Below are 22116 nucleotides of genomic sequence, written 5' to 3'. Positions count from 1 at the left end.
CAATCTAAGGTCCCTAACAATATGTCTTTGGAGTGTGGGAGGAAACCCACGCAAACACGGAGAGAACATAAAAACTCCATGCCGATGTTGCCCTTGGTTGGATTCAAACCTAGGACCCCAGCGCTGCAAGGCACCAGTGCTCGCCACTGAGCCACCGTGCTGCCCTTGACAACATGGTTTTGCCTCCATGCAAATCATTTGTCAATGGGCACTGCAAATTCTCAGATGAAACTGTTCCTGGTGCCCTGTAGTTGACATACACATATCCCAAACTTACCTTTATGCTCATTTGTTGATATTCTGAGCCCTGAAAAACATCTTTTGAGTTATATGCAAATTAGGTGAAAGGAGCCCATGGGGTAGTCCCCATCGCTAACTGTACCCAGGCACTTCCATCTGAATTGAGCCAAGTCCCACCTCCCTCCCTCCTTTTGGTCCAGGTGTCATTGAGCCACTGGTTAAAATCTTGCGCAGACATACAGCTCAACTCTGTTAACCCCTGTGTACAGTCAATGCCAGTGGCTCGATAATGTCGGAACTAGAAGCAGGCAGCGATAAGGCACCAAGGGGAGGAATGGGGCTTGATTCAGTTGGAAGTGCCTATGCAACATTCGCTATAAGGACCACCTTTTGGGCTGTTTTCAACTAGTTTGCATATTAACCCCTTAAGGACAGATGACTTACATGTACGTCATTGGTCCGGTCTTTAAACATGGCGCCCGCTCGCGCGCGCAGCGGGCACCATGGCCGCCGGGTTTCTGCTATTTTAAATAGCAGAGACGCGCGGCACATGTATGATAGAAGATACCAAGGCCAGCATATACAGGAAGATGACCGTATGACATATGTAAGTATATACCAGTCTGGTATATACTTACATATGTCAGATGTCATTCTGTATATTATTATACATGTACAGCTGGTATAAGTTATACATCTTCTGGCATATTATATACCTGAAGATGTACAACTTATTCCAGCTATACAGAAGAAAATTAATCCAGATGGTAACTAGTAGTACCTGGCTGGGCCTAGGCCATAGTGGGCTGGCTCAGGCTGACTTGAAGCTGACTAAACTATGCCTGGCTGGCAGTCAGAGAGAGAGAGTGAGGGCAAAGTGGTTTCAACTTTTAACACCGTGGGATCGTGGATGGCTGGACCAGTGAGTGAGTAAGAGTGGGCACTGGGCAGTGGTACCCACACTCCTCCGTTCCTGCCTGCAGTGAATGGTTCAGAGAATGGGCCGGCGCAGCAGCACTGATGTCACAGTGACATCATGTTATACAGTGCACTGTGCTAGCCAGACATGCTGCCAGGTCCTGCCTCCTGTCCTGCCATGGGGTCAGGGATACTTAAAGTGACCATGCCGGAGCCTGACCCGTTGTCACCCATAACCACAAAAAAGAAGGATTTCTGGCCATCCGTCCTGGAATTGCACCGGACGGAGGACCAGGAGTCTAAAAACTAGACTGTCCGGCCTAAAACCGGATGTCTGGCCACCCTAGCCGGGTGCCTGATGTTTCATACACCAGACACAGGCGGCTAATGTCCGCAACCAGCGGTAATGTCGGTCACGGACATTTAACCCTTCAGATGCCATGGTCAAAAGTGACCACGGCATCTGTACACGCTAAAACCTGGAATTGTGACAGAAGGCTGCTGCCCATTAGTAGGGAGCCTGTGGCAGGGCTCTATAAGAACAAAGTATAATTCCCATAAACTCCAATGCATGAAAGAAGCATAATAATGATTACGGTACTTGTTCTAGTTCCCTATAGGAACTATAAAAAAAAGTGTAAAAAAATAAAATAAATCCTTTTAAAAATAAAAAAGTTAAAAAATAAAAAAATTCTAATTACCCCCTTTCCCTAAAATGAAAATAAAAAACAAAAAAGATAAAAAATATATACATCATGGGCATTACCGCGAGCAAAAATGCCAGTACTATTTAAATACAAAAATATTTATCCCAAATGGAAAACTGTGGTAACAAATCAAAAGTGGCGGTAAAAAACAAAAACAATTATACTCCCCTCATCCATTTGCACACAAAGAGGCTGCCACTGCCAACTTGATTGAAGATACCACGCAAAATCTCACGAGGGGTGATGTATGGAGTGAATATTTCATCACGTCGCTGTGTGAGTTTTTGCGCAGTGTCTTCAATCAAGATGGCCGCGGCGGCCTCTACACAATCATATTTTTTATTTTTTCAGTTTTTTATTTTTACTGGATTAACCCCTGAAAGGCTTTAATGTTAATCTCAAATGCCGTTATCAGCGATGAACACTGTATCTGTGACGTTCAATGATAGGGGCGGTACAATCGCTTTTCCCCATCATTGCGCCGTTGTGTAAAAAGAAATGTGCTTCATAACAAAGTAATTAATCATGCAGCGAATTTCTTCGTGAATCGAATTTTCAATAAATTTGCTCATCTGTAATGGATAATATAAGAAGCTGTGCAATGTAGTTTTCATAGCTAGGTCTAAGACCATAAGGAGTCATCTACTACATCTAGAGGAAAGAAAACTTCTCAACCAGCATAGAAGGATTTCCTCACTGTAAAAAGCTTCCTAACGCTATTTCAGCTGACAGCTATTCTTCTCAAAACCCTTATACAGGTGCATGCCTGGTTCAGGAAAGTGTGCATGTGCTCTCCATGAGTACAGAGGAATAAGCTGTTTATTTCATCTGCCTACAAAAGATCAGCAGGCAAGAACCTTCATATTCCTCCTCCCTAATGTCTGGACACCTCCATGCACATTAAATGGTCAGGTGGTACCACTGAAATTGCTGGGTTCAGCCGAGTATGATCTAATATGTATGGCCACCTTAAGGCCTCATGCACTCGGCACAGGCACCGACCATAGGGCCGCCGCATGCAGACTTGAATGGGGTCGCAATCGGCATCTGACGTCTGCACTGCAAAAAAGTTGTGTTGATCACGAATATTCGAATTGCGAATTTTTAGCACAAATATCGGCACTTCGAGAATTTGTGAATATTTTGCATTTAGTTATGTAGTACAAATCACAGCAAGAAAATAAAAAAAACAGTAGTGAACATAATAAAATCCCATTGGTCACTCCGTAGAAAGGCATTTCCGGAAGTGGACAAATTCAATAATCCCATTCTGGCATGCAATCGAAGACCCAAAAACCTCAGGGACTTCCTTGTAAGGGCAGACATTGGACCATCCAGACCTCCTTCAAAACAGTTACTTCTCCATACACAAAAGACGGGCCCTTTCCCCTGCCTACACTGCGCTCAGTGCTCAAACGTACAGAAAGGATCCACTATCTCACAAAAAAGACCGGATACATGCAAGACACAAATAAATGTGTCTACTGAAGTTCTTGGAAAAGCTTTGTTAATAAATGCAATAAGCGTCTAAAAACAAAAGAATGTATATAATGATGTATAAGTGCGGTCTTTGGAACGCACTGCCGCCTTGCAGGGTGCGTTCCGCCCACCCACCGCTGCACGCCGGTCCCGCAGTCTTTTTTAAGAGCGGGAGCTCGGCGACCTCCTTACACCATCTACTACAGGCGGTCTTTATGCCCCCTTCTCCCACATCTGGTGTACTCCTTCTTCTACCCTCCAGCGGCACAGGTAAGCTAGAGATACCAACTATAGCACATTTTTCGGATCATTGAAAACAGGGGTCCCTTAAACCAGTTTGAAGGTTATGTGAGAATAACTGCAATACCTCTTGAAATGCAATTAGTGGCATTATTATACTTCTATATCAAGCAACAACCATTTACCACATAGGATAATTGGTTACTGAGGAAATCTCATGTATTTTATTACCTTAATAACTGTGCACAGATGACATGCTGTTGTTTTTCTCAGTTTTATTCCTCCAGAAATAAGCGCAAAATATTATTATATGGCGGCATATTTTGAATGTATATGTGCTTTCCATGTGACTTTTTACGCTATATATCTTTACATTATTCTTGATGTATGACAACACAAGCCTTACTTTGATTATGTTCTATTGTACAATTGTAGTGCCTGACGAAGGCTGAATTATCGGCCAAAAACGTTTGCACAAGGAAAGCCGCATTTCACGTTTTTCAGAATAAAACACAACCAACCTATACAAATTTTCTTGCTGTGATTTGTACTACATAAGTTGACGGGGCTGGGAACCCTATCCACAGCCAAACAAGCAGGTGGCTACAAAGTTTGTCTAAAGACGTATTTACAATATAGTGATATATATTCGTAATTCGTAATGTATTTTTAATCAGTACACATGATCCCTTCCTGCTTCTAGCTTGTGGGCCAATGAGAAGGCTGCAACATCTGCAAATTTTTTAATTGCCGATTTCCGCAATCAAGAAAATAATGACTGGAGATAACGAATTCTCGAATATTTGGCAAATATTCGCCCAAATATTTGCAAAATATCACAAATTCGAATATTGCCCATGCCGCTCATCACTACAATAAAGTAGTGAATGCTCTACTTTTTTGCAGTGCGGAGCCACGGACAGAAACCCCACGAAAGCACGCCATAGAGCTTCCATAGGGTTCAGTGCCCCTGGGTCTACATCTTTGATGCGGGGTGCACATGGCCGGTGCCCGTGTATTGCGGACCTGCTGTTTTCAGGCCGTAATACGGCCACAACCAGGCAACAGCCGTGTGCACGAGGCCTAAGAGCAATGAGTCTAGGGAATTCTATGCCATAGGATGCTGGATGATTGATTAAAAGAGATTTGAAGGGGCGATAATGATTTTTTTCTTTTAAATAGTCATCACAAGTTATATAAAGTAGTTTGTTGGTTTTGAGTGGTTTATCTAAGATTCCCATATTGACGTCTGGAAGGAGTTCCTTCTCCATAATAGAAGACTTTGTGTGTCTTCTCCTGGATCAATGTTAAATAACTGGGTAAACTTGATGGACAGTATAAATTAATTCTTGCAAAATGTCATGAATAGTGGATCTATAGCATAATAAGCATACCGCAGTAAGCAGTGTGTATACCGCATCATTAACAACACTACCTTCTGTCTTCACTCATCATTTTTAAGCATTTGCTAATATACTTTTCAGAGGAAATAAGAGAAGTATTGCAGGAAATCCTTTTACCTTCCCAAAGTGACCAATACTTACAGTTTTATGTAGAAAGGAAATAATTAATTGAGCTAGAAAGGAAGGCAGCTGTATTTCCTGCTGCTCTCCATACAATAGGACCTGCCCTTCAGTCCACCACGGGTGTCATGTTAACAGACGTGTGGCTCATACAATTGCTTGACAAGCAGCTAAAGTTATGATGGATAATGTAAAAACATGGGCGATGGTGCGGCTGTGTTTTCATACTTCTGTCTATACGAGAAGCGGATTAGAGGCATTGTCTGACCCCCCCCAAGCTGAAATTAATTAAGGGCTGGAATGTGTTTAAAATAAAGAAACCCGCCCTAGTCACTGCCGCTTCATTCCAGCGCTCAGGGGTCCTGTGCCCACTTCTTCCGGTCCCCTTTGGGTTAGAAGTGTGATGTCTCATCGGTGGGTCTCGTGCAGGGACATGTCACACTGATGTCAGCAAAGTTTAGTGATGTCACTACCCAAAATCTGCCTGCCCACCCAATTCTGATACAGTGGGCTGGGGGATTCAGACACTGAAAAAACTTTTAGTATGTCATAGTAACACATGAAAAGTTTCCTTTCTTAGTGGTCTGAGTGTTAAGACCCCCAGCGATCGCTAGAACAGGCGAGAAAAATGCTCACATAGCGCTCTCTTTCTTCGCTGGAGGAGATGGGCCCGTAGACTTTCTATTGAACCCGGCTCCTGCAGAGGAGTGTCTGCTAAGCACTTTTCTCTCCTCATCCTAGCGATCGGTGGAGATCTCCACACTCAGACCCCCACTGATTAAAACCCTTGATTTTTTTTTCAAGGTTCAGTGACACCCTAAGGATACAAGTTCAGATGTGTCAGATTTGTCGTAAGGATTTTGAACTGTAAATTCTACTGCAGGACATGTGGGATGTTAAAAACGCCGTCCGCATTTGCAATCCAGAAAAATGAACATTCTATGGATTTCACCTCTGTGGCATACACATTTATTGCACATTAAGGCATATGTCCGTCAGTGACCTAGCCTCTGGATAGGTCATCAGTATCTGGTCGGTGGGGATCCAACAACCTGTGACCCCCACCAATCAGCTGCTTGAGAAGGCAGTGGCGCTCGCACATGGTCTTAGCCCCAATGAAGTGAATGGGGCTGAGCTGAGACATCAAGCACGGCCACTGAGAGAAGGCAGCTGTGAGTGCTGGTGCTTCTCAAACAGCTGATTGGCATGGGTCCAGGGTGTTGAATGCCCACCGGTCAGATACTGATGACCTATACAGAGGAAAACCACTTTAAGGCTCCATTCACACGTCCGCAAAATGGGTCCGCATCCGTTCCGCAATTTTGCGGAACGGGTGCGGACCCATTCATTCTCTGCTGTCCGCATCCGCGGAGCGCGGCCCCAATCTTTGGGTCCGCAGCTCCGCAAAAAGATAGAGCCTGTCCTATTCTTGTCCGCAGCTGCATTTCTATAGGGGTGCCGGGCGGGTGTGTTGCGGATCCGCAATTTGCGGGTCCGCAACAGAGCACGGATGTGTGCATGCAGCCTAAGGCCTCATGCACACGACCGGTTTTTTTTCCGGTCCGCAAAAACGGGGTCCGTAGGTCCGTGATCCGTGTCCGTTTTTTCTTCCGTGGGTCTTCCTTGATTTTTGGAGGATCCACGGACATGAAGGAAAAAGTTGTTTTGGTGTCCGCCTGGCCGTGCGGAGCCAAACGGATGCGTCCTGATTTACAATGCAAGTCAATGGGGACGGATCCGTTTGACGTTGACACAATATGGTGCAATTGCAAACGGATCCGTCCCTCATTGACTTTCAATGAAAAGTCAGGAGTCCCTATTAATATACCATCGGATCGGAGTTTTCTCCAATCCGATGGTATATTTTAACTTGAAGCGTCCCCATCACCATGGGAATGCCTCTATGTTAGAATATACCATCGGATTTAAGTTAGATTGTGAAAATTCATATCCGACAGTGTATTCTAACACAGAGGCGTTCCCATAGTGATGGGGACGCTTCAAGTTAGAATATACTACGAACTGTGTACATGACTGCCCCCTGCTGCCTGGCAGCACCCGATTTCTTACAGGGGGCTGTGATCCGCACAATTACCCCTCAGGTGCCTCACCTGAGGGGTTAATTGTGCGTATCATAGCCCCCTGTAAGAGATCAGGTGCTGCCAGGCAGGAGGGGGCACACCCCCCTCCCTCCCCAGTTTTAAATTCATTGGTGGCCAGTGTGCCCCCCCCTCCGTCCCTCCCCTGTATTACATTCATTGGTGGCCAGTGCGGTCCCCCTCCCTCCCCTGTATTACTGTACATTCATTGGTGGCCAGTGGGCCCCCCCTCCCTCGTATTACTGTACATTCATTGGTGGCCAGTGGGCCCCCCTCCCTCCCCTGTATTACTGTACATTCATTGGTGGCCAGTGGGCCCCCCCTCCTTCCCCTGTATTACTGTACATTCATTGGTGGCCAGTGGGCCCCCCTCCCTTCCCTGTATTACTGTACATTCATTGGTGGCCAGTGCGGCCCCCCCTCTCTCCACCTCCTAATTAAAATCCCCCTTCCCCCCTATCATTGGTGGCAGCGGAGAGTTCCGATTGGAGTCACAGTTTAATAGCTGGGGCTCCGATCGGTAACCATGGCAACCAGGACGCTACTGCAGCGCATTGCTTATAGCACAGACCTGTCACTTACCAGTAGGAGGAGCGCCCGGCCGGTCACAGACATCGCAGGTAAGTATAATGCTTCTAAAAATTGCTAAGTAACCATGGCAACCAGGACTGCAGATTAAACTGGGACTCCGATCGGAACTCTCCGCTGCCACCAATGATAGGGGGGGGATTTTAATTAGGAGGGGGAGGGAGGGGCGGCCGCACTGGCCACCAATGAATGTACAGTAATACAGGGGAGGGAGGGGGGGCCCACTGGCCACCAATGAATGTACAGTAATACAGGGGAGGGAGGGGGGGCCACTGGCCACCAATGAATGCACAGTAATACAGGGGAGGGGGGCCCACTGGCCACCAATGAATGTACAGTAATACAGGGGAGGGAGGGGGGGCCCACTGGCCACCAATGAATGTAATACAGGGGAGGGAGGGGGGTGGCACACTGGCCACCAATGAATTTAAAACTGGGGAGGGAGGGGGGTGTGCCCCCTCCTGCCTGGCAGCACCTGATCTCTTACAGGGGCCTATGATACGCACAATTAACCCCTTAGGTGCGGCACCTGAGGGGTAATTGTGCGGATCACAGCCCCCTGTAAGAGATCGGGTGCTGCCAGGCAGCAGGGGGCAGTCATGTACACAGTTCTTAGTATATTCTAACTTTAAGCATCCCCATCACTATGGGAACGCCTCTGTGTTAGAATATACTGTCGGATCTTGTGTGCATCCGGATCACGGCCGCGGATGAACAACGGTGCATTTTCCGAGTTTTCAACGGACCCATTGAAAGTCAATGGGTCTGCAGAAAATCACGGAAAACGGAACAACGGCCACGGATGCACACAACGGTAGTGTGCATGAGGCCTAAAGCTGGAGTTTAAAGTTCAGGCCAATTATCTGGAATAAACGTTCCTACGAATGCTTGTTCCCAATAATCTGCCCATCTAAGGCCTGTTTCCCACTTGTGTTATGGCTTTCCGGTTTTGAGATCCAGCAGAGGAAACTGTTCCATTTTGTCCTCATTCATTGTCAATGGGGTACAAAACTGATTAGGATTCATTCCGTTCTGTTTTGTTGCATTTTTTTGACTAGACACAAAACTGCTGCAAGCTGCGGTTTTGTGTCCGGTCTGCGAAAAAGTACAAACCGGATCTGACAGTAAAATCAATGTAAGTCAATAATTCTGGATCAATTTTTTTCAGATCCGAAATAAAAATGGATCCGTCACCCATTGACTTACAATGATTTTAGAGCCGGATCCGGTTTGTTCCATTTCGATGTAACACAACTGCATCCTAAGGGAACGGATACATACGGATGTGTTTACGCCAAATGGAACCTCTCAAAACCGAAACCCAAAATGCAAGTGTGAAACAGGCCTAAAGGTGGCGCAGATCATCTGATGAACGAGCAGCGCTTCACCTCCACTAATGAGCAGGCAATTGTGGGAAGGAAAGCTTTCCTCCTGACAGTCGTCTGCTCATTGGCGCAGCCGCGCAGTGTAAATGCATTTTCATGCTGCACCAATGAGCGGAGGATTGTTGGGAAGGAAGCTTTCCTTCCTGACAATTGCTTGCTCGTTAGTGCAGGTGAAGCAGCGATCACCTCCAGTGCTATCCCTCATCGCTGTTTACACACAGCAACATCCGCTGTCCAGAAATTATTTAGGCGACTGCCCCTCCGAGCATTTAACCCGAGTGTTTCGCTCATTCATCAGCAGATTATTGGGAACGAGTGTTCAAAGGAACGTTTGTATGCGATAACTGGCCGAGCAAATCCAGCTTCAGATGTTCCGTGCAGATTTCCCCCCTTCAATACGGAAAGGAGGAATATTCTGTGAATCCGCAGCGCAATCCGCAGGTAACCCTTGCAGATGTATAATCAATGCAGATTCACCAGGATCGCAGCGAGATGCACTGTGGAAAATATCGCTATGTCTGAGTTTACCCTTGGGGAAGAAAATTTACGGAAAATAAAAATGAAAAGCGTTTAACCAGATTGTATGCTGCTGATTTATGGAGGCTACCAAACTGCATGAAATCTGTCATTAGTAATACAACATAATATATTTCCTGGAATTTACGAGAATTTACAGGGTGTTATTAACCATATCAAATATAAATTGCAGAAATGGCAGAAGTCTAATCGCTACCAGAGGCTCTGATAGCCGAGCTGCCAGACTTTGTACCTTATACAGTAAATGATGGTAACAGAACTGTCACGGAGATAGAGTGTTTCAGTGGCCTTGGTCACAATGGGATAATGTCCTGATCTGCACAGAACACCATTAAACACTGTGTATTCTAGTCAGGCAGCAATTCTTCAGGGACGGATATGTAGGGAAATGTTTCTGGGAGCTCTTAGAAATAGAAATACAGGAGATAAAGAAATAATAGGGGTAAGGATAGCCCTACCTCTGCTGCTAGTCATCCCTCTCCGGACTGGTACCTTGATAATAATCCTTATTCATCCAGCACCAGCATCTTCATTTCAGAGAGAACATGTAAAAACAAAATCCGACACTACAGATTTAAAGGGGTTGGACATATTCCCTTCCACACCCAGGCAGCCCCTCTGAATCGCACAGGGCTAGGGCTTTTTCAGCGGATCCGGTGATGTACCTGGTCTCTGCTAGGCAGAGGCTTCCGCCTAGCAGTGTTCCTGGTGACGCCACTGGCACTAATGGGGGGGCTTTAGCGCTGCCCTAGCCTGTAAAACAGCGCAGGGCAAGGGAGAGCATCGGAGCAGAGGGGTTGCCTAGGTGAAGAAGGGGGTCGCACCATAGATCTAGGTCAGTCAAAACTGACGATTTTGGCTGGTTTGGCCAATCATCTTAAAGAGATTTTCCGGTTGCACTAAAAATGATAAATAACACCACCATTGAACCTTACTGCATTATATAAATCATATGATGCGGTTCTGAGTACATTTTGACTCCTCCAGCATAATTGCAATCTGCGGACCACACCTTTTGTTTACATCCCGGTGCAAGACTCACGGGGAATGTCTGCAGCATCAAGTTTCTGCCTCTCCTTCCCCTCCCAGCTGGAACGTCACAGATCCAAGCAGGACTGGCAGCCTCATTAGTATTCACTTCAGTGAATACTAATGAAGCTGCGTTGGGTATGGGTTAGGTGAGGGGTCCTCTTCTAGCACATAGGGGGAGTTTATCAAACTGGTGTAAAGGAAAACTCGCCCCTAGCAACCAATCAGATTGCACATTTAATTTTCCCAAGGAGCTCTGAAAAATGAAAGGTGGAATCTGATTCGTTGTTATGGACAACTAAACCAGTTTTACTTTACACTAGACACCCGTGATTTTTCTGCGCGAGTGCAAAACATTGTAATGCGTTTTGCACTCGCGTGAGAAAAATCGCGCATGTTTGGTACCCAAACCCGAACTTCTTCACAGAAGTTCGGGCTTGGGATCGGTGTTCTGTAGATTGTATTATTTTCCCTTATAACATGGTTATAAGGGAAAATAATAGCATTCTGAATACAGAATGCTTAATAGGTGATCAATTGAGGGTTAAAAAAATAAATAAAAATTAACTCACCTTCTCCTCTTGTTCGTGTAGTTCCCGGTCTCTTCTTTACTTCTTTAATGATGAGCTGTGGGCTAAAGGACCTTTGGTCACGTCAGATCACATGCTCCAATCACATGGTCCATCACCGTGGTGATGGACCATGTGATTGGAGCATGTGATCTGACGTCACCACAGGTCCTAGCCGGTAGTTCATCATTAAAGAAGTAAAGAAGAGACCGGGAACTACGCGAACAAGAGGAGAAGGTGAGTTAATTTTTTTTATTTTTTTTTAACCCTCAATTGATCACCTACTAAGCATTCTGTATTCAGAATGCTATTATTTTCCCTTATAACCATGTTATAAGGGAAAATAATACAGTGACTAGACTGTCACCTAGCAACCATGCGTGAAAATCGCACCGCATGCGCACTTGCTTGCGATTTTCACGCAACCCCATTCACTTCTATGGGGCCTGCGTTGCGTGAAAAACGCTGAATATAGAGCATGCTGCGATTTTCACGCAACGCACAAGTGATGCGTGAAAATCACCGCTCATGTGCACAGCCCCATAGAAATGAATGGGTCGGTATTCAGTGCGGGTGCAATGCGTTCAACTCACGCATCGCATCCGCGCGGAATACTCGCCGTGTGAAAGGGGCCTAAAGAGGACCTTTCACTGGAATATTCTAGTTTAATTAAATACCTTTCCTTGCGGGGCACCCCCCGCTGATGCTGACACCCTGGTTGTTGTTTTTTTAAATATCGCTCATACGTCCCGCTGTGCCCCCTAGTGGTTTTCCCGCTCAGTATGTTAATCCTGAGCATCGGTACAAGGAGGAGGCGACACCAGGGTTTCTCAATCAGTGTCTCCTTCTCCCTGTCTGTGCCGCGGTCCAATCACAGCGGAGAGAGTCACAGCCAGGGAGAAGGTGAGTTTTCTCTTCTCCTTGGCGGTGATGCTCTCCGCTGTGATTGGATCGCGGCACAGACAGGGAGACGGAGACGCCCATTGAGAAACCCTGGTGTCTCCTCCTCCTTGTACCGATGCTCTGGATTAACATACTGAGCGGGAAAACCACCAGGGGGCACAGCGGGACGTATGAGCTGTATTTAAAAAAACAACAACCAGGGTGTCAGCATCAGCGGGGGGTGCCCCGCAAGGAAAGGTATTTAATTAAACTAGAATATTCCAGTGAAAGGTCCTCTTTAAATAAAAAGTATATGACTAAAATAAAAGGAAAAAATGTGCCATTTACCAAACCATAATTTGTTTACTACAGGAACATAGGGGTCATTTACTAACCAGAAATACACCTATATTAGGTCCTTTGTGCCGCAATCTGTGACTTTTGCCTGCTCACACCAGGTCTAAAAAAGAGGGAAGCTGTCTTACATTTACAATCGGCGGTGGATATGTCATAGTTATGTAGAGGCCAGCACATCTACAAAACTCTGGCAGATCCACCGCCAGCTATAGGGGATATTAAGACCGGTGTCTAAAACGCCAGTCTTAATAAATGACCCCCAGTGTAACTGTTTCTGGGGGCCCATCTTAGGGATCCTGCACAGTAACTTATTTTTTTTCCATGTCCGTACCATTCACTTCACTTCAATGGGGCCGCAAAAAAAGAAAAAAAAAAAAAAATTACTCCGTGTGCATTCTGTGTCTGTATGTCCGGATGGCCGTTCTGCAAAATGATAGAACATGTCCTATTATTGTCATCATTACAGACAAGGACAGGACTGTTCTATTAGAGGCCGGCTGTTCTGTTCCGCATAATGTGGAACGCACACACACCCAGTATCCATGGTTTGCGGATCCGCAATTTGCAGACTGCAAAACATCCAACAATGGTGTTCATGAGCCCTTACAGTGATAACAGAAGTATGATGGCAGCATAATGCACAAACATACATGTGGCAGAATTTACACATATAAGGATATCCTGCACTTAAGTCAGTCCGAAACAAGACACATGCAGCGCACACCAATCACTCACTGGACACATGTGGGACACAAGACACTTATACGTGGCTCACATGCCACTGATGCATATGTCACATACTGCACATACACCACTGATACATAGAACATATATAGCACACACCAATCACACATAGGAAACACGCAATGCACACACCAAGACATTTATGCCTAACCCTATTAAGTGTAACACACTTAAAGGGGTTGTCTCACTTCAGTAAGTGGCATTTATCATGTAGAGAAAGTTAATACAAGGCACTTACTAATGTATTGTGATACTCCATATTCCCTTCTTTCTATCACATTACACACAGCACATATCCGTAGTTATTACCACTGTGTAATCCATCAGCGGTGGCCGTGCTTACACACTATAGGGAAAGGCTGGAAGTGCGTATAGGCCAACACCTTTACCTATAGTGTGCAAGCACGGCCACCGCTGCTGGATTACATGGTGGTAATATTAGCGGTGCATTTAGAGTGGGGGCATCTGGAGCTGGGGCACTTATGGGTGCGCACCTAAAGCAGAGGTATTAGGGTTGCCTGAGGTAGGGTAATAGTGGTGATCCTGGAGCAGAGGTATTAGGGGGGCAACTGGAGAAGAGGCAATATTTGGGGTGCATTTAGAGTGGGGGCATCTGGAGCTGAGTCCCCCCAATGCCACTGTGAACTCTGCAGAGAGCAACACACATTCATAGATCTGTTTCTGCTATAAACAAATCCCCTATTCCCCCCTTAGTCTCCTACAGCTCACTACTGTCACACACCTGAGAAATCAGCCCAGCACCGCAGAGGAGTCTTTCTCTCCAGCAGCCAGTTTTCTGACAGCAGGGAGGGCAGGAGGATGGCCAGACATGTTCTCTCCTCCTTCACTGCCAGCAGCCCGGGAAGCTTGAAAAATACTGCGGGGCCTCCTGTACAATGTACACCAGTAGGAGGCTGCATCACTGTGTGATACTGCCACCTAGTGGTTACAATAATTATCTCTCCTGAGAAACAAGATAAAAGATTACTCCTCTGTCTTATCTCCGGGCGCAGGAGCCTGGGGGCCCACTGAGGAATCACCCGCCTCCCCGGTGGGCCAGTCCGAGCCTGATGACCCCCATAGTTTGTAATAGTGAAAAAAGAAATCTGTACATCGAGTTCAGCCTGTTATCCTTCAAGTTGATCCAGATGAGGTTGAAGCCAAGTTTCCTCATTTTATGGGAAAATAAATTCCTTCCCGACTCCAGTCAGAATAAGGGTCATGCACACGACTGTTGGATGTTTTGCGGTCTGCAATTTGTGGATCTACAAAACACGGATACTGGCCGTTTACATTCCCCCTTAAAGGGATTCTGTCACCTCTTTTTACCCTATAGAGATGCGGACATGCACGGCTAGATCGCCGCTAGCATGTCCGCAATATACGGTACCTTTCCCATATATTTGAGTGGTTTTATTGAGTATAAAAAATGATTTAATATACATGTAAATCAGCCTGGTAAGGAGCCCAAGGGGCTGTACTAACCGTTCTGGAGCCCAGCCACGCCCCCTGTGAAGGAGCCCAGCACCACTTGTATCCACAAATCTTCTCCTCGCTCACAAAGTCAGATCGCCGTGAGCTCGCGCATGCACAGTTCCTTCCCTGAGGCGCAGCACAGGGAAGGAACACTATGCCGGCACTGCGCATCGCAAGATTACGGCGATCTGACTTTGTGAAGCCCCTTGGGCTCCTGACCAGGCTGATTTACTTATATATAAAATCATTTTTTACACTCAATAAAACCATTTAGAGATATGGGACAGGTATATTGCGGACATGCTAGCGGCGATCTAGCCGTGCATGTCCGCATCTCTATAGGGTAAAAAGAGGTGACAGAATCCCTTTAATAAAACTGTACTAATACTATCCTTGTCCGTAATGCAGACAATAATAGAATACGTTCTATTTTTTTGTGGAATGGCCATGCTGACTGGGAATAGTTCCGCATATGGGATAATTTTCTGCCACACAATTTGCTGCGTGTGAATGCGCCCTAACTCCAGAAATCTAATCAGCCGGGGGATAAATAGATGATGGGATAGATCTCTGTACTGCCCCCTGATATATTTATACATATTAATTAGATCTCCCCTCAGTTGTCTTTTTTCTAAAGTTAATAACCCTAATGTTGATAATCTTTCAGGGTACTGTAGTTGCTCCATTCCAGTTATTACTTTAGTTGCCCTCCTCTGGACCCTCTCCAGCTCTGCTATGTCTTCCTTGTTTACAGGAGCCCAGAACTGTACACAGTACTCCATGTGTGGTCTGACTAGTGATCTGTAAAGTGGTAGGACTAAGTTCTTATCAGGGGCATCTATGCCCCTTCTGATGCACACACGTGAAAAACGCATGAATACTGTGCAGAAACTGTGACGCAAAGTGAAACCAGGTCCTAGTGTGAATGAGGCCTGACACAGGTCACAGAATCCGCAAGGCTCCCATTCTGAGCGCATATATTGGTCTGGGCATGTGCCAGTACGTCTGCTCTATGAAGTATAGGCACAGTTTGTGTCCTGTTGATGAATATGAGGGCACAGAACGTTGTCTGGCGCTTCTCCTGTCAGAAAAGGTGGCACAGGGCAGCGCTTCACAATACATCGATAACTCGGCCCCGTCACAGGAACTAGAAGATTGTGGCGCAATATCTGCACATGTGTGCGGTGTCTGCGGCTCGCACTGCGTCACTTCCGCCCTGGCTGTGATGGGGTTAACCGTCTCCCCCTATATTGGAGGTATAGTCTGATGACGTCACCGCACGCGCGTCTCCGCCTCTCTCTCGCGGTGTTGTGCGTGGCGGGAGCGCGCGCTGGAAGGTGTAAGTGGGTTGAGGAGGAGCGACGATAACTGCGAAGTGAGCGGACGGCTGCGGAGGATTTATCGGTGTCGTTACTAGTATGGAGGCCGGGAGAGTCGGGTGAGTGCGCTGCGCCTCTGTAGGGAGAGGGGACGCGGGGTAGAAGTTGTGTTATCCGTAGACGGATTGCCTTGTACGGGCGGAGGAGGAGGGGACTGTGATTTTCCCGTATAGACTTGTGCAGAGCTCAGGTTCTCCTCACCTCCGCGGGCTCGGCCTGTACTCTGCACATCTATGTGCCTGCCTGTGGTATACAGACTTACCTCCTGCCTGTGGTATACAGACTTACCTCCTGCCTGTGGTATACAGACTTACCTCCTGCCTGTGGTATACAGACTTACCTCCTGCCTGTGGTATACAGACTTACCTCCTGCCTGTGGTATACAGACTTACCTCCTGCCTGTGGTATACAGACTTACCTCCTGCCTGTGGTATACAGACTTACCTCCTGCCTGTGGTATACAGACTTACCTCCTGCCTGTGGTATACAGACTTACCTCCTGCCTGTGCCCCGGTCATTGAGGACTGATTACAGCCCGGTCCCAGTGTCCGTGCAGGCTGCTTGTATACACACTTGCCTCCTGCCTGGGCTCTTAGAGGGCTGACGGGGGCCCCCCACTTTTTGATTGGTTTGGATTGATGATGGGGCTGGTTCGTTTTGTATAGTTATTAAATAGGCATTTGTGACGTCAGGTTGAACTTTGTGTACGGTGATGGAGGTGAAGATCGCTTATGTATTCAGTCAGGATTGGACTCCTAAAGACTCAGTCTGTATATGCGTCTTCCCTTTACAATAAGACCCCCCGAGTGTGGGATCCCAGCTTTCTGTGTCTTTCCCTGGTATTTGGGGTTCTGGTGTTGAGCCCCAATAATCCCTAGAACAGGGCTGGATGATTTGTTCTGGTTAGGGATGAGCGAATGGACCTCGGATGCTTCATCCATAGTCTATGGCTTCATATTGTGCCCCCTTAGTGGGAGGACGTGGTCGGGCCGTGTTGCCCCTTCATATGCTGGAGGATATCCCGTACTGTCTAAAGCCTGACTCGATCAGGGTTTTTTTGTTTTAGCACCTGGTGGTTTTAAATGGTGTCATTTTGTATGCTTGTCTTTGCACTCCCCTGTAATGTCACCTCTGTATTGGGAAAAAATGGTTAAAAAAAAAACGAGAAAGGGTCAGCATACATTGCATGTGTTTTTGTGAAAATGCAAACAACCCAATTGTGGCGTATGGGAGAAAAGCGCCAGGCAATAAGGAAAAAACGCCAGACCCAGAGCGTGCTACCATCGAACACCATTGACCAAGAAAACTCACCTCGGAGCTGGAAATGGACACGAGATGCAGCTCGTCCTTCCTGTAATATTTCCCCTAGACTTCCATGCAACATCTGGAACTGGCCTTTATTTGCCTAAAACTTCAGCAAAGAAAACCTCATCTAAAGAAAGTTGTCACTAGTAGAAAGGCATTTTACTGTAAATAAATTCATTAACATTTATGCCATAATTTATGTAAATGAGTAGATTTTGGTCTAGGTGCACGGACCGCCAAAGGATGCGCCTAACGTACAAGGAGGAGTGTGTCGTCCTAAATTAGGCGCATCCACCTTTGATAAATGACCGCCAATATTGTCAATGATTTCTCAAGTACAGTTGGTCGGAGATGCTGTAGGAACTACTTTTCAGCTGAGCAGAGTCTGTGGAATATGGGTGGCACACGGAGGGCAAAAAGTCGGGTTCTTCACAGAAAAAACTCAAACGGACACGGAAACGTGAAGGAGGCTGTGGTTGTTTCAGCCCGCTCAGTCTGTTCTACTCTTGGGGCATTGCTCGCCCGGAGGTGCTCCACTAGAAACCTCTTACAAGTTGCCCCAAGTGACAGTTGTGTGGACAATCACCACGGTTAGTGACCGGCCATGGCAACAATCTGTGTATGATCTGCTGACCAAAAACGGCCCTTTATGGGAGAATCCTCTGCAATTGATTACATCCTGGGCAATTCTCTGAGGAAATGTCCTGTTGGGGGAAGCCTATTGTTTGTAAATCCTATGGCCGTGACGTGCTGCCACGCTTATTAATTAGTGACTGGACGCTAATTATGTTTTCCACAGAGACTTCAGTGGGGTTGTTGTATAAAGGGAAAATCCGCACCAAGACCACCATACATAGTGCATCTTTCTTTTTAGTGCAGAAGGTTTGCGGATTTTCTGCATAGACATGTGCCCTAAACGGGATCTGCAGAGTGACTGTGGGGTAAAAGGGCACAAACATTGACATGCTGTGGATTTCAGACTCCGCATGCCTGGTCAGTTTCCGAACTTTGGCAAATCTCATCTACTTTGCTGGTACTCTATTTCGCTGCGTTTTTATTTTATTTTTTTCACACTCAGATCCACGTTGAAAAACTGCAAGTAATCAACCATTTGTGCAGGTAGCCTCGATGACCACTAATTTTCTTGTACGTCATTGATTTGTGGCCATTTATTGCCCAACCGGCCCGAGTAAGAAGAACCCTAGAGAATTTACCTCTAAAAGGCTCGCACAGATGAATAGTCTATCAAAATCTGCACCACTGTTTGCTGCACTTTTAATGTTCTTTCCATGTGCTCGCTGCACAACCTCGTGTGGTTTTTGCCACTAAAGCTGGCTTTACACCTGGCGATGCAATGGCCGATTGTCAGGAAGGAAGCGTTCCTACCAGTCGGCTGCTCGTTCAAGGAAGGAGACTGCACATTTACATAGAGCGCTCTCCTCTACAGTATGAGGATAGGGGATAACTATAATGATCCCTTGTCCTCATACAGATTCATGGCTTCTGAGCAGCAGATTGCTGTTTAGACCACACTATCTAGTTTCACACTAGCAGCAAGGAACTCCGGCAGGCTGTTCCAGCGGTGAACAGCCTGTCAGATCCGTGCTGCCGCTAGTGTACGCGGGCCCCGGACTACCGCTCCAGTCCCAGTGTTTTCAGCTCCAGTTCCCCAGTGCCATCAGCCCCTCCATGCCATCTATTGCCATGTCCCCCAGTGCCATCAGATCAGCCCCTCCATGTCCCACCAGTGCCGGCTGTCCCCCTTCAGTGCTATGTCCCCCAGCGCCAGTGAAATAAAATACTTACCTTTCCTATAGGGGCGCCATTTCACCGCTCCTTCTTCTTCTCCGCGCGCTGCACTGGGTCCTGACGTCGCACAACGTCTGGTCATAGTGCAGTGCACGTAAGCGCGCACTATGACCTAATGATGTGTTGGGATCCAGCGCGGTGCGGGCTGGCGGGTGACCACAGAGCTGTAAGTAATAGCAAGTGCTTCACTCCCGCTCCGTGGTCACATGACACAAACGAATCCTTGAGTGCACACGGATGTCATCCGTATTTTTTGTGGACCGCAAAATACATACGGTCATGTGCATGAGGCCTAGCAGTGTAGAAAGCTACAGATAATAAAAATTCCAATCTTTTGATCTCATGTGGAAATGCGTTACTTATTGCAGAGGCTGGAAGTGTTTGTGCTGCTCGACGGTGGGGTTAAATAGCCAAACGCCCACGCTCTGCTCATTGACATTTTTCTTAGTCTGTGGCATCGAAAGAATGAGCGAGGAGGAATAATCCAGTCCAAAGGTAAAAGTCTGACATTTCTATCTGCAGGACTCGCTAACTTCTCTGGTCCCTTTGTTCCGTGGCTTCCTGCTCATATATTTGGAGGATTGCTTTGAGAGCAGTTTCCTAATATTCTAATTTGCTGCTTTTCAGAAGTGGAAAGCAGCAGCGAGGCAGTGATGTTCCTGTCTACTGTCCTGGTACTGTTAACGGGCAGAGCGGAGAGGAAGAAGAGTCTGACAGGGGCTTCCTCCCGTCAGAGAATCATGCGGGCACATGTTCAGGAGGTTGGAACTGACAACTGTCGTGTGTGTGTGTGTGTGGCTGGCCCCAGTCTTACCAAGGGGAGTGGGCACAGTCTGGGTAGGAGCGGACTACAAACTGCACATTGAGTTTTCTCATATCACGAAAGTGTATCTGAGCTGTAAACTGACTATTTGCTTAGTTGCTTAAATAGGTATTCAAACCTTGTCCCCTGACCCCCTGCCCCATCGGGTGAGGTGGCCACGTATGTGCGGGGCTTTCTACTTTTATTTTGACGAAAGTTAGGCCTTGTCAACAGTAGCTATAGTAATACAAATGAGTATGGGTATTTGTCAGAAGATTGGTACCTCTAAAACTGGATAACCTGTTGCATTTGTGCTTGGCAGTTGAAGGCATCTGTGTTGGCACCATGTTCATAAGTCAGTGCTCCAGACAAAAAAAAAAAAACGGGAGCCATTGGCTCCTAAACGAAAAAATTTAGTTGCCAAATTTAAAATGCATAGAATAAAAAAATAAATAAAAAAAGGACTTGACGAAGAAGATGAGATGCAGGTCAGTAGTGAGCCAGCATTACATATAGGAGAATACAGCACTACATAACCTCACATCCAGTGACCTCTTTTGGGGGACAAGGTGACTAAAAATGGAGAATTGTGTGTCCCCCCCCCTTCTTTGTTACAGCCTTCACCAGAGCGGAAATATTAATATTTTAATAGCTCACACTTTTTCGGATGTGGCAATTTGTTTATTTTTTATTGTTTGTAAATTTTATACGTAAAATTGGGAAATTTTAAACTTTTTAAACTTTTTTTAGTATTTTTATTTTTTACTTTTTATTTAATAACCATTTCCCCCCTTCAGGGCCAGAACCTAGGATATTTTCATCCCTTGTCCTATTCACCCTGATAGAGCTGTATTAGGGTGACTAGGATCTCACACTCTCTCCCTGCTACCCTGTGCATAGTACACACAGTAGCAGGGGGATTACCATGGCAGCCAGGGCTTCAGTAGTGTCCTGGCTGCCATGGTAACCGATCGGAGCCCCAGCAGTGTAATCTGCTACTGCCACCAATGGAGCAAGTAGGAGGAGACGCCAGTGTCTCCCCTTCTCCCTGACAGCAGCGCTGTCCAATCGCAGCTCAGAGCCAGGGAGATAAAAAAAAATAAAAATATCCCTGGCTCTGAGCTGCGATTGGACAGCGCTGCTGTCAGAGAGAGGGGGAAACACTGGCGTCTCCTCCTCCTTGCTCTGAATGTTTAAAATACCAGGGGCCACAGTGGGCGAACGGAGCGGCTCCCAGGAATGATAGTAAGTGCACTTAGATCCCTGGGCGCCGCTATATGCAGCCTGCTACTAAGTTCATATTGTTTGGACCCATGAAAGGTCCTATTTAACTCATTTTTACAAGTATATATATACACCAATAATTAACTAATGTGAGTACCCGTGCTAGGCCTGCACGCAAAGTCCAACACCAAAAGAAAGAGGCTAGCACAAATTACAATGAATATAACCTTTATTATAGTCTCAAAAAGAGACAGAGAATCCAATAAAATACAATGCAAGACAATACATTGGTGAGTGGAGAACAAACAGGATAAAAATGGGCCACCACTAGGCAATCCACTTATCAATACTGGCAAGGTCATGAGGGTACAGCATAGTATATGAATAACCCAAAATAGGTGTATAGTATACAAATCCAGTCAGGGCTGTCAGAAAAATATTAAAATCTAATATAATACATAGATATATAAAGTGCAGAGTGCAAAATGCATAAATAATATATACTGAACTGTTACTGAAAAGCCATAGATACCTGAGTGGTGAACCAAAGAGCCCCAACGCACGTTTCGCGTAAGCTTCTTCAGGGGGGAAGTGTGTATGACCCTCACCATTGTATTGTATTTTATTGGATTCTCTGTCTCTTTTTGAGACTATAATAAAGGTTCTATTCATTGTAATTTGTGCTAGCCTCTTTCTTTTGGTGTAGGTCATTTATACAAGTGTCAGCAGCGGTATTGCAGACCCGGCACCAGGCCTCAATAACAGGGCATGCAGTCCGTGGCAATTAACCACTCAGTTGTGGCACCTGAGGGGTTAATTGCAGC

At 46.3% G+C, this 22116-nt stretch overlaps 1 protein-coding gene across 4 annotated transcripts in view; it reads left to right on the top strand.

Moving 5' to 3' along the window:
* The first annotated feature begins 16081 nt into the window (after nucleotides 1–16081).
* The window catches only part of BMPR1A (bone morphogenetic protein receptor type 1A), a 111087-nt gene continuing 105052 nt past the window's right edge, over nucleotides 16082–22116 (top strand). For all 4 annotated transcript variants that reach the window (XM_040436972.1, XM_040436971.1, XM_040436974.1 and 1 more), the window contains exon 1: nucleotides 16082–16211. The gene's annotated coding sequence lies outside the window, so the exon portion shown is untranslated. The remainder of the gene's footprint in view (nucleotides 16212–22116) is intronic.

The sequence above is a fragment of the Bufo bufo genome, chromosome 6, assembly GCF_905171765.1.
Source record: "Bufo bufo chromosome 6, aBufBuf1.1, whole genome shotgun sequence".
In the NCBI taxonomy this organism is placed as follows: Eukaryota; Metazoa; Chordata; class Amphibia; order Anura; family Bufonidae; genus Bufo; species Bufo bufo.
Note: the sequence above shows the minus strand (reverse complement) of the source record. Positions and strands in the feature narration are given on the sequence as shown.